This window comes from Lagenorhynchus albirostris, chromosome 15, assembly GCF_949774975.1.
Source record: "Lagenorhynchus albirostris chromosome 15, mLagAlb1.1, whole genome shotgun sequence".
Classification (NCBI taxonomy): Eukaryota; Metazoa; Chordata; class Mammalia; order Artiodactyla; family Delphinidae; genus Lagenorhynchus; species Lagenorhynchus albirostris.
In genome coordinates, this window is record NC_083109.1 from 70,346,346 (window position 1) to 70,355,802 (window position 9,457).

At 46.4% G+C, this 9,457-nt stretch overlaps 1 non-coding gene across 1 annotated transcript; it reads right to left on the reverse strand.

The window, feature by feature from the left end:
• Nucleotides 1-8,536: 8,536 nt before the first annotated feature.
• TRNAK-UUU (transfer RNA lysine (anticodon UUU)) lies at nt 8,537-8,609 on the reverse strand. The gene has a single exon. It is a non-coding gene; the product is annotated as a tRNA-Lys (tRNA).
• Nucleotides 8,610-9,457: the final 848 nt, after the last annotated feature.

Genomic DNA, 9,457 nt, shown 5'->3' on the forward strand with positions numbered 1-9,457 from the left:
TTGTTTAAGCCCTAGGACATACAGGGAACAAATGGGAATTAACAGAGATTTATTTTTTCTGGCCAATCCCAATAAAGGTCAGAGGTCCCATGCAGAGAGCAAGCTGAGAAAACAATGGCAGTATTTCCCCAAATGCTACTCATTTGAGTCCTTGCCCTGAGGATTTTCACCATATCTGGGTATCATCTAGCAAATGATTCACTTATTTTTCTTCGAACAAATTCACTTTTTACTTTGGTGAATTTTGCATCATTATGTAAATGAAAATCCGGTATCACACACTCTATTTAACGTTTATTAGTCTGGAAAGGTTAGGCGATGCAGCAATAACAGTTGATCCCAAGAGCAAAGTTTCACACGACACATGTTGCATCTCCACAGTGGGTTGGCAGGAGGCCCGCTTTACTCACTCAATGAGTGTCAGGCGGAAGAAGCAATGCCATCTTAGAACAGGCGATGAGAGAACAGGAGGGTCGCTCACAGGCTTTTAAATCTTCCACACACAGCCCATTAGCCACAGAGAGTCACAAGGCCCTGCCAGAGTGCAGGGGACTGAGACATAGGGGGGCGGGGGAGGGGGGGGCGCATGCAAACTGGTAAGCAGTGACTGTCTCTGCTGCAAAGAGTGACTGCCAGAGTAAAATAAATAAATACGCTTAAATTCTACCCAGAAGGCTGTGTTGTAAGAACGCTCTGAGCCAGAACGTTAAAAAAGAGAAGAAATGAGCAAGTGTTAGAAGTGCTCCATTTGTAGCACCAAACTGAGACTTTCTCCTTGACCCCAACAAAAGGACTAGGAGAGTAATGAGAAGGCAATGATTGTCTCACAATGTGGCTCAATGTTATTGAATGTATGTCCCTCTATCAACTAAAACCATTGTCAAGAAAAACCACACCATGGGAAGAGTTTCTTTGAAGCAAAATAGAAACCAAACAGGGGTGAAAGATGTTTTAAATCAAATAAGAATCCTTGGGCGGGTAGCAGAATCACTGTCGTGACAGATGGTGTTTTCCAAAAACGATGGCACCAGTATATCCCGTCTCATAAGCTCTTACGATGTGACGGTAACAGACCTTCAACCAACAAGCGGGAAATCTGTGTTCTCTCCCCTTGATTCTGAGCAAGGCTGTGATTATGACAGAAGAGAAATCCATGACTTCGGAGGCTATGTTTAAAAAGGCAATACACCCCAATAGCAATGAGCCCACCTAACACCCAGATCTTGGTTTCTAGTACCGTTCTCCAATAAAAGGAACCAGGGCTCCTTGGAGAAATGGCTGATTCTAGACAAAGGCAGGAAATAAACACGATAAGTCTGGAGCATCTTGTAGTGCCTAAAGGTAAGGAAGTGCGCGCATGCACGCACGCTCACACACGCACGAGGAGGGGAATGAAAGGGACACAATAGTCAACCTGAAAGAGCTCCCAATGGCCAAAGCTAGAACAATTCAAGCAACAAAAAAAGAACGCACCCTAGCACAAAATAAATAAGTCAATACTGATATAAATAAATGATTGCATACATAAACAAATATGGGAAACTAGACAAATCTCCCATGCAGAAGAATTTCAAATAATTTATGTTAGATACTCTGCCCTCAAGAAGGTGGAGCCCAACTCCCCACTCCTTAAGTGTGGGCTGTGCATATTTAGTGACTTCCTTCCCAAAAATACAGTATGAAAAAGGGGGGAAAGAGTAATTTTACAGTGGAGAAAACTAATAATCACCACCTCACCACATGATCAAAATTAACATCAACAGTGATCAGTCATGCTGATGGTATATACCCTTGGTATAATGTGATAAGAAGGGCATTTCACCAGTGTGGTTTTCTCCCCCCAAACCCATAACCCCAGCCTAATCATGACGAAAACATCAGACAGATCCCAGTTGAGGGACTCAAAATTGTCACCGTCATCGAAAACAAGGAAAGTATGAGAAACTGTCACAGGCCCAGGGCACTAAGGGCACTAAATGTAATGTCATATCCTAGGTGGAATCCTAGGACAGAAAAAGGATATTCAGTAAAAACTAAGGAAATCTGAATAAAGTATGAGCTTTAATTATATAAAGGTATCAATATCGGTTCATTAATTGTGATACACGTACAACACTAACCTAAGAGAATAGGAGAAACTGGGTGTTGGGTACATGAAAACTGTCTATATCATCTCGGCAATTTTTCTGTAAATCTAGAGCTCTTCTAAAACTGTTTTGATTTTTTTTTTTAAGTGATACAGCTTCCTTCTGGTACTCTTTTTCTTGGGTCGTACAACTTAGATGTCCTGCACTGACATGGAGAAGTCCATCTCCCTGACACCATCCCGTTGCAGCGACTGTGTAGCGGCTCCCTGAATCCTCCCAGCCCAGGGACCAGATATGTCGGTGAGCAGCCTTTCAGATATCTCCAGTCCTTGGCCTTCTAGCTGCCCCAGCTGCCACCAAGTGGAACACAGGCAAGCTGTCCCCACCATGCTCAGCTCAAATTGTAGATTTGGGCACAAAATAAATGTTGTTCTAAGTCAGTTGTGGTGGTTTGTTAGGCAGCGTTAGATAAATGGAGCCACTGGTCTGCAAAACCAACTTTGGTGATTGGTTGGTTGATTGATTGATTGATTTTTTTACGCATATGTATTGACCTTTGCTAGGTGCTGGGCAGTGAACAGCGATTCACAAGACCTGGTCCCTGCTCCTGAAGAACCCACATTCCAGAGGAAGAAACTGAGCTCCATGAGAGTAAGAACAAATGATGACAATACTGGATTTGAGCAAAGGGATGGATGCCGTATTTCAGAGACACAGAGAAGAGAGTGAATGACTCTGGGGGAATCCTGGGGATGTGAGCAAAGAGGAGAAAGAACAAGCATTTATTGAGCACCCAATGTTATGCTGTTCTAAATGTGTTACAACAGTCATATGAATTAATCCTTCCAATTAACCCCATATATATACATATACATATACATTATATATATATATATATACACACATATATATATATATATATATATATAGGCAATGCCACGCAGCATGCGGGGTCTTAGTTCCCCAACCAGGGATCAAACCTGTGCCTGCAGTGGGAGCGCAGAGTCTTAACCACCAGTCCGCCAGGGAAGTCCCTCCAATTAACCCTATGATGTCATTATTCTAGCCAGTTTAGAGATGAGGAAACTGAGGCACAGGGAAGTAAAGAGATTTCTCAGAGCCTGCCCAGTGGCAGAGATGGGATTTGAAGGGTCTCCCAGTTTTCCCATCTATAAAGTGAGGGTATTGGATAAGGCACACCAAGGCCATTTCTACCTCTGAGGTTGTGTTATGCATGGGTTTTGCCTGCCCAGCATCTGCTCTCCTTCTTCCAGTAACAGCACCCCAATTTTTGAGAGCAGAACTGCTCAACCTCCACTCTCAATTAAGGGGGAACTCATACCTAGCCATGGCCAATCACAGTATCACAACGACTTTACACCGTGATTGGCTCAGGCATATATACAGGGATACAAGCCAGACCAATGGAAGTCTTCTCCAGGACTTTTGCTACAACTCTTAGGAAAAAGCACTCTATTTCCCCTGGAGTTGCTAATACTAGGATGTAAACTTGGAACTGCCAGGGGCCACTATAAGAAGAGAGTCTGCCTAGAAATAAAACCAACCAGTTCAGAGGAAAAAAGAGAGGCCAAAAGATGAGGCAACACCATCTGAGCACCTAGGTCCAGCCTTGCCTGAAGCCAAAACAATCCCTGGGATTATCTGTCATGTGATTCAGTAAATGTGACCATCTGAGTTGGATTTCTATAATTTATAACCAAAATATGTCTGATACAAATCAATGATGATGATATGTGCTAGGGTTTGTCCTTATTTTTATTCTCCCTGCTAATGTTTAAGTTCCCAAGAACATAAAATATGCCTTTTCATCTTTGCAGCTTCATCCCCACCACCCCTGCCAGAGCCTCACAGTGCCTGGTTCATCAGAGGACTCAGGAAAATATTCGTGGAATTGCCCTAATGGGCATCACTGATCACTTTCACCCCAAGCTTCTCCAGCTCCTTCACTAGATGTAAGCCTTCTGAAGGTCTGGGGTACCCAAGCTTTGGTCTGATTCTTTAAAGAACACGAGGCTCTGAGCAATTAAAGTGTCTTCCTGCAGTTTCTGTAACCAGCCAGGACTAGAGGATTGGGGCACAACTGCGCCCCAGCAACTGTGCGACCTTGGGAGGGTTACTGCCTCAAGCTTCCCTTTTCTCATTTTTAAAATGGAGTTTTAGGGAATTCCCTGGCAGTCCAGTGGTCAGGAGTCCGAGCTTCCCCTGCAGGGAGCACAAGTTTCATTCTTGGTCGGGGAACTAAGATCCCTGAAGCCACGTGGCATGGCCAGTAGCTAAATTAATTAATTAATTAAAAAATAAAATGGAGTTTTAGTATCAACGTCTCCAGAACCACCACTGTTGAAAACAATGGTAATCGCAATCCTGATGATGATGACGATGATGATGTTAAATGGCCCTTCGAGTCCCCCTGGGGAAAATCAACTAAGCTCTTTGTCTATATTTGCCCCCTCTCTGCTCGCGGATGATGGCCTCTCCCCATGGACACAGGGATGGACACAGGGCGAGGACAGGACATCCTGACTCTTCCTTCTGCTTCATCCTCAGAGGCATCATCTGCTGCTGGGCGCAGCTCCCAGAAACCCCCTGCAGCGGGGGCACAGCAGGGCAAAAAGGCAGCCAAGCTGAGACGTCTTGGTGGCAACTGCAACGTTCTGTGGGGAGCAGAGCCCAGGCTGCTCCCTCTCAAGACAGCCCAGAGACCTCCCTGGCGGTCCGGCGGTTAAGACTCCATGCTTCCAATGCAGGGGGCGCGGGTTCAACCCCTGGTTGGGGAACTAAGATCCCACATGCCCCGCGGTGCAGGGCCCCCCCCCAGAAAGAAGACGGCCCAGGATCTCAAGCTTCTTCCCCACCCCACCCCACCCCACCCCGTTTTCAGTCTGCACTGAAATTGCTAGAGGAAGACAGTGCAGGAAGACCCCAGGCCTCTTCAGGTTATCGGATGGGATACCTGGGCTACTGGAGATGTAAAAAGCCAGGGGCTGGGCCTGGAGGCAGCAAGACCTGGTTCGGGCAGGTACTGACTACAGAGCCGAATGTAAAGATGGCCAGAAAGGGCCACCCCCCCGCCACATCCCTGGCCCCCTGCCACACGCTCACCCAAGCCGCGCATCGTGAGTTCTTCCCAAGAGGCTCCCATTCGCGAAAGGCCTTTGCCAGTTTTCCCATATTCTGCCAACCCCTAATGATCGTATTGTTTTCTGACCCCTCCTTATCTATTCTAAGATGCATATTCTTTTTCACATTTAACGTCTGAAGCCAGGATGCCTCTTGCAGACGATGTCATCATGTAGTCGCTGTAGAGCCGGTGGTGGTTGTGACCAAGATGCTATTGCCTATACATGTGCAAACTGGGCGGCTATTCCTGATGAAATGACTGCCACGATGACACTTCAACGTTCCCGGGCGTGGGAGAAAATGCCTCCCCAGGCAGCCCTTGTATCACCGGTAGGAGCGCCCATACTTTGGGGATCTTTGCTCTAAATCACCCCTATGGTCTCTCCTGCCCTGCCCCCCGCAGACAGGCTGTTTTCTCTTCCTGGAACACCCCCTCTGCATGGAAGGTATCTGAGTTACTCCCCTTCCCTTTATTTAATCCTGAGCGACTCTAAAGCTCGTACATGTACTAACCATTCTATCTACTTGCAGATTCGATGGGGTGGGAAATGGCACAGCAGAGGCAGCTTGTCTCTGCTGCATCACATCCAGGATTCAGCTGGGAAGACTTGTATGGTTGGGGGTAGAACCTTCTGAAGGCTCATTCACTCAAGTACCTGGTACCTGGGCTTCAGGGGGGTCAGACGTCTTACATGGGTGCTCCAGGCTCCTGAGAGTTCCAGGGAACAAAGCAGAAGCTGCATTATTTTCTAAAACCCAGCCCCAGAGGTCCCATAGCGTCACTCCTGCCATATTCCATCGGTCAAAGTAGTCACAAGCCTGACAGAAACAAGGAACAGGAACTGGGGCCTGGACCAGTAGGCAAATGGGAAGTTGGAACATATGGATTCTGGGACAAACAAGAGAATAGGGGGTATAGTTTGAGAGGTACAGCTGTCTTATTAATACTCACCACCACTTTGGGATGTAGGTTCTCTTACCCATTTCCTGGAGGAGAACGCTAGGGCTCAGAGAGGCAATACGTGGACCAGTCTGTCTGACTTGACGTCAGAGACTTTTTGCCTCCATCCCAGTGGAGTCCACTCAACAAAACACCTTGTTTTTTCCTGCCCAGACTTTTAAGATCATCTTAGACTCACTAACTGAGGCAGTGAGGATAACATACCAAAGTGGAAGGAAGGCACAGAATAGGTAATTGACCAGCCCTAGGTCACTCAACCAATCAGTGGAAGAGCCAGTATGTGGGCGGTTTTCACATCATCTTTAAACAATTGGAGTAAATTAAACATCTCTTCTGTTGCCAAGCTAAATGTTGTTTTCCAGTTTGGAGTTTTGTTTGTGTGTATTTTAAATAAATGTGATAATTAAGCCGCAAACGTTCCCAGCACACTTGGATATATTAAAGTTACAGGCTGTTGATCAAATGGAGAAAAATCACGAACACGGACATAAATGACTCCTTCTGTTTGTTCAGTGCCTCTTGCAGCACTCAGATGGGTCTGTCAGCTTGATGGCGGGGGAGTGAGGGGAGGTGGTGGATTGGCAAGGAGACTACAGAAAGTGAAACCCCATGGTGAAAGATTGTCGTTCTTTTCTTTTCTAAAAACATTTCATCTGTGCCTGTATTTCATCTCAACCAGCCAGTTTTGAAAACACAAACAAGCTGGCAAAAGGGCTGTTTCTCTCTGCCTGGCTGGCAGCACTTCACACTCAATGTTAAAGGCCAGAACCCCTTTCCTGATTGTGGAAGAGAATCAGAGTGTCCTTCTAGAATCAGGGGGTCCTGGTTTCGAATCTCCTTTGGTCCTTGCAGTGGGGCCTGTCTGGGCTCTTAGAGGCCAAGTGCCCCCCACACACACACTGTCGTCTCTGTCCATTCACTGTCAAATAAAAAAACAAAATCAGACTTAGTAAGGGGAGACTTTGATTTGAAAGGATGATTGCAAAGGGGGAAAGGGGCTATTGTAACAGAGACAGTGCTGTGACCATAGTTCTGCAAGCATCTCAAGGATTAGGCAAAAGAATTTTCCTTTTATAAGAGGAGAAAAAGAGGCAAGAAGGAACTGGGAGGTTGGATGAAAGGGAGGCATGATGGGACAGGAGGTCAGGGAGTGTTTTATCCTGAGGCTGGTCTATTCTCAGGAGGGGCTGTCTGCAGGCTCAGGCTGAGAGTGGGCCAAAGTTCAGGGGTCTGGAGGAAGGAGAGAATTTAACCAAAGTTTAGTCAACAAGTGTCAACAGGGAATTCCCTGGCGGTCCAGTGGGTAGGACTCCATGCTTTCGCTGCTGACGTTGCGGGTTCAATCCCTGGTCGGGGCACTAAGATCCTGTAAGCCGAAAAAAAAAAGTGTCAACCGACAAAAAATGTACAACCTAAACACTGAGAGTTATGTTTTATTCGGGGACATTACTGAGGACTCCAGCCCAGCATATAGCCTCTCAGATAGGAACTGTTCCAAAGAAGTAAGGGAGTAGCCTAGACATATAGGAGTTTTTGTAAACAAACAAAACCTATGTAGTCAAACAGCAAAAGATTACTGCTAATCACAAATATCAGACATCTCACGTTAATTATTTCACTGCTTTTCCATGTTTGGGAAGATGCAAGAGTCTGGGCTCATTAAAACAATTCCTTTGATAAGCATCTTAACTATCAAGGGCCGGTATCCTGTTTTTCTCCATCCTGAATTCTCCTCAGGGTGCACCGGTAGGTGTGGCTACAGTAGCTGACAGCTTGATGGCAGGCAACACTTTTCTCATCCACACAGGAATTTTGCTCAGAATGATTGGTGGAGACAAGCAGTTCAGCTAGTTACTTATGAGGCAACGAACAGGGATTTGGAGGCTCTGTGGCTGGCCCTGTCATAGGTAAATGAAGTGGGCATCCATGAGTTCCCCTAAGTCACAGGAGGAATGGTGGTTCATTGCAGCAAGCACCTTTCCAGAACAAAAAAGGGTAAGGGGTCTTCCTCTAACCTTCACTGTTTCCAGGAGCACAGGGCTCAGGTAAAATTCAACGCTGTCATCACCCAACTGGGGATGATAATTATGATAGTACTATCTACAATCTTCATATTTTAAAAGTACCTCGGAAGTGCTTGGTGCATAGTAAATGCTCAATAAATATTTGTGAGTCTCACCCGTGAGATCTGTGAGGCCTGGGTAAGTTGATTCAGCGTGTTTTCTTTGGTGCCAGCACGGTACCCAAGACCCACTGATCAGCTGAATTGGCCTTGAGCAAGCCTCAGTCTCCCGACAGTACAGTTACTTTCTTTTTTGGCTACACCACGCAGTTTGCAGGATCTTAGTTCCCCAACCAGGGATTGAACCTGGACCCTCAGCAGTAAAAGCACAGAGTCCTAACCCCTGGACCATCAGGGAATTCCCACAGTTTCCTTGACTGTAAATAAGACATGCTAATCTCCACCTCACAGGCTTGTGAAGAGAATTACACAACTTGGAGGAGTCTAGGGGGCCCAGACAATGCCTGACACATCTCTGGTAACCAGTGACAGAGACTCTCTCCTCAACTTAACTCTGGTCAGACTCTTCTGAGACCTCTTTGTAACTACACCTTGCCCTTGGGCTCTGTCTTTGAACTGCTTTGTCTAGTCTTAGCAAGAATTCAGCTGGGTCAGTTTAGCAAAAATCCCTTACCCTTCATATCTGATCAAAATCCTTATCCTTCACCCTTGATATCTTATCACCCTGGCCTGCCATCAGCAAAAAACCTGGGACCTTGGTTTAGCCAAAATTCCCCTTACCCATTATGTTTCCTCTTAATAAGTTTCCATCCACTGACGCAGACCCTGCTCCTTGGCTATCAATCTCCACTTGTCCTTGCTGTATTCAGAGCTGTGCCCCATCGCTCTCCCCTATCACAACACTTCCACCCCTCCCATCGCAGCAGTCCCAGTGAATAAAGTCTGACAAATAAATTTTTCTTTAACACCAGTAAATAAATTTCCCTCCTATTTCCACGTGGATTCCAAACGCAGTATGAGCAGAACTTTCTATCGCCTCTGTTCAATGCTTCAAAGGGCCTAGTCCTCGGAGACCATGGGGAGCGTGCTCAAAACCAAAACCCCCAGCGACGCCCACACCACTCAGCACCAAGCTAGCAGGGGCAGAAGGACGGACTCTGACCCCTAGCCCGCCACTCCGTACTGAAACCCTGAGTCCTCCTCACTCCCACAGGCCGTGGATGCAGCACTTGGGGGTGAACTTCG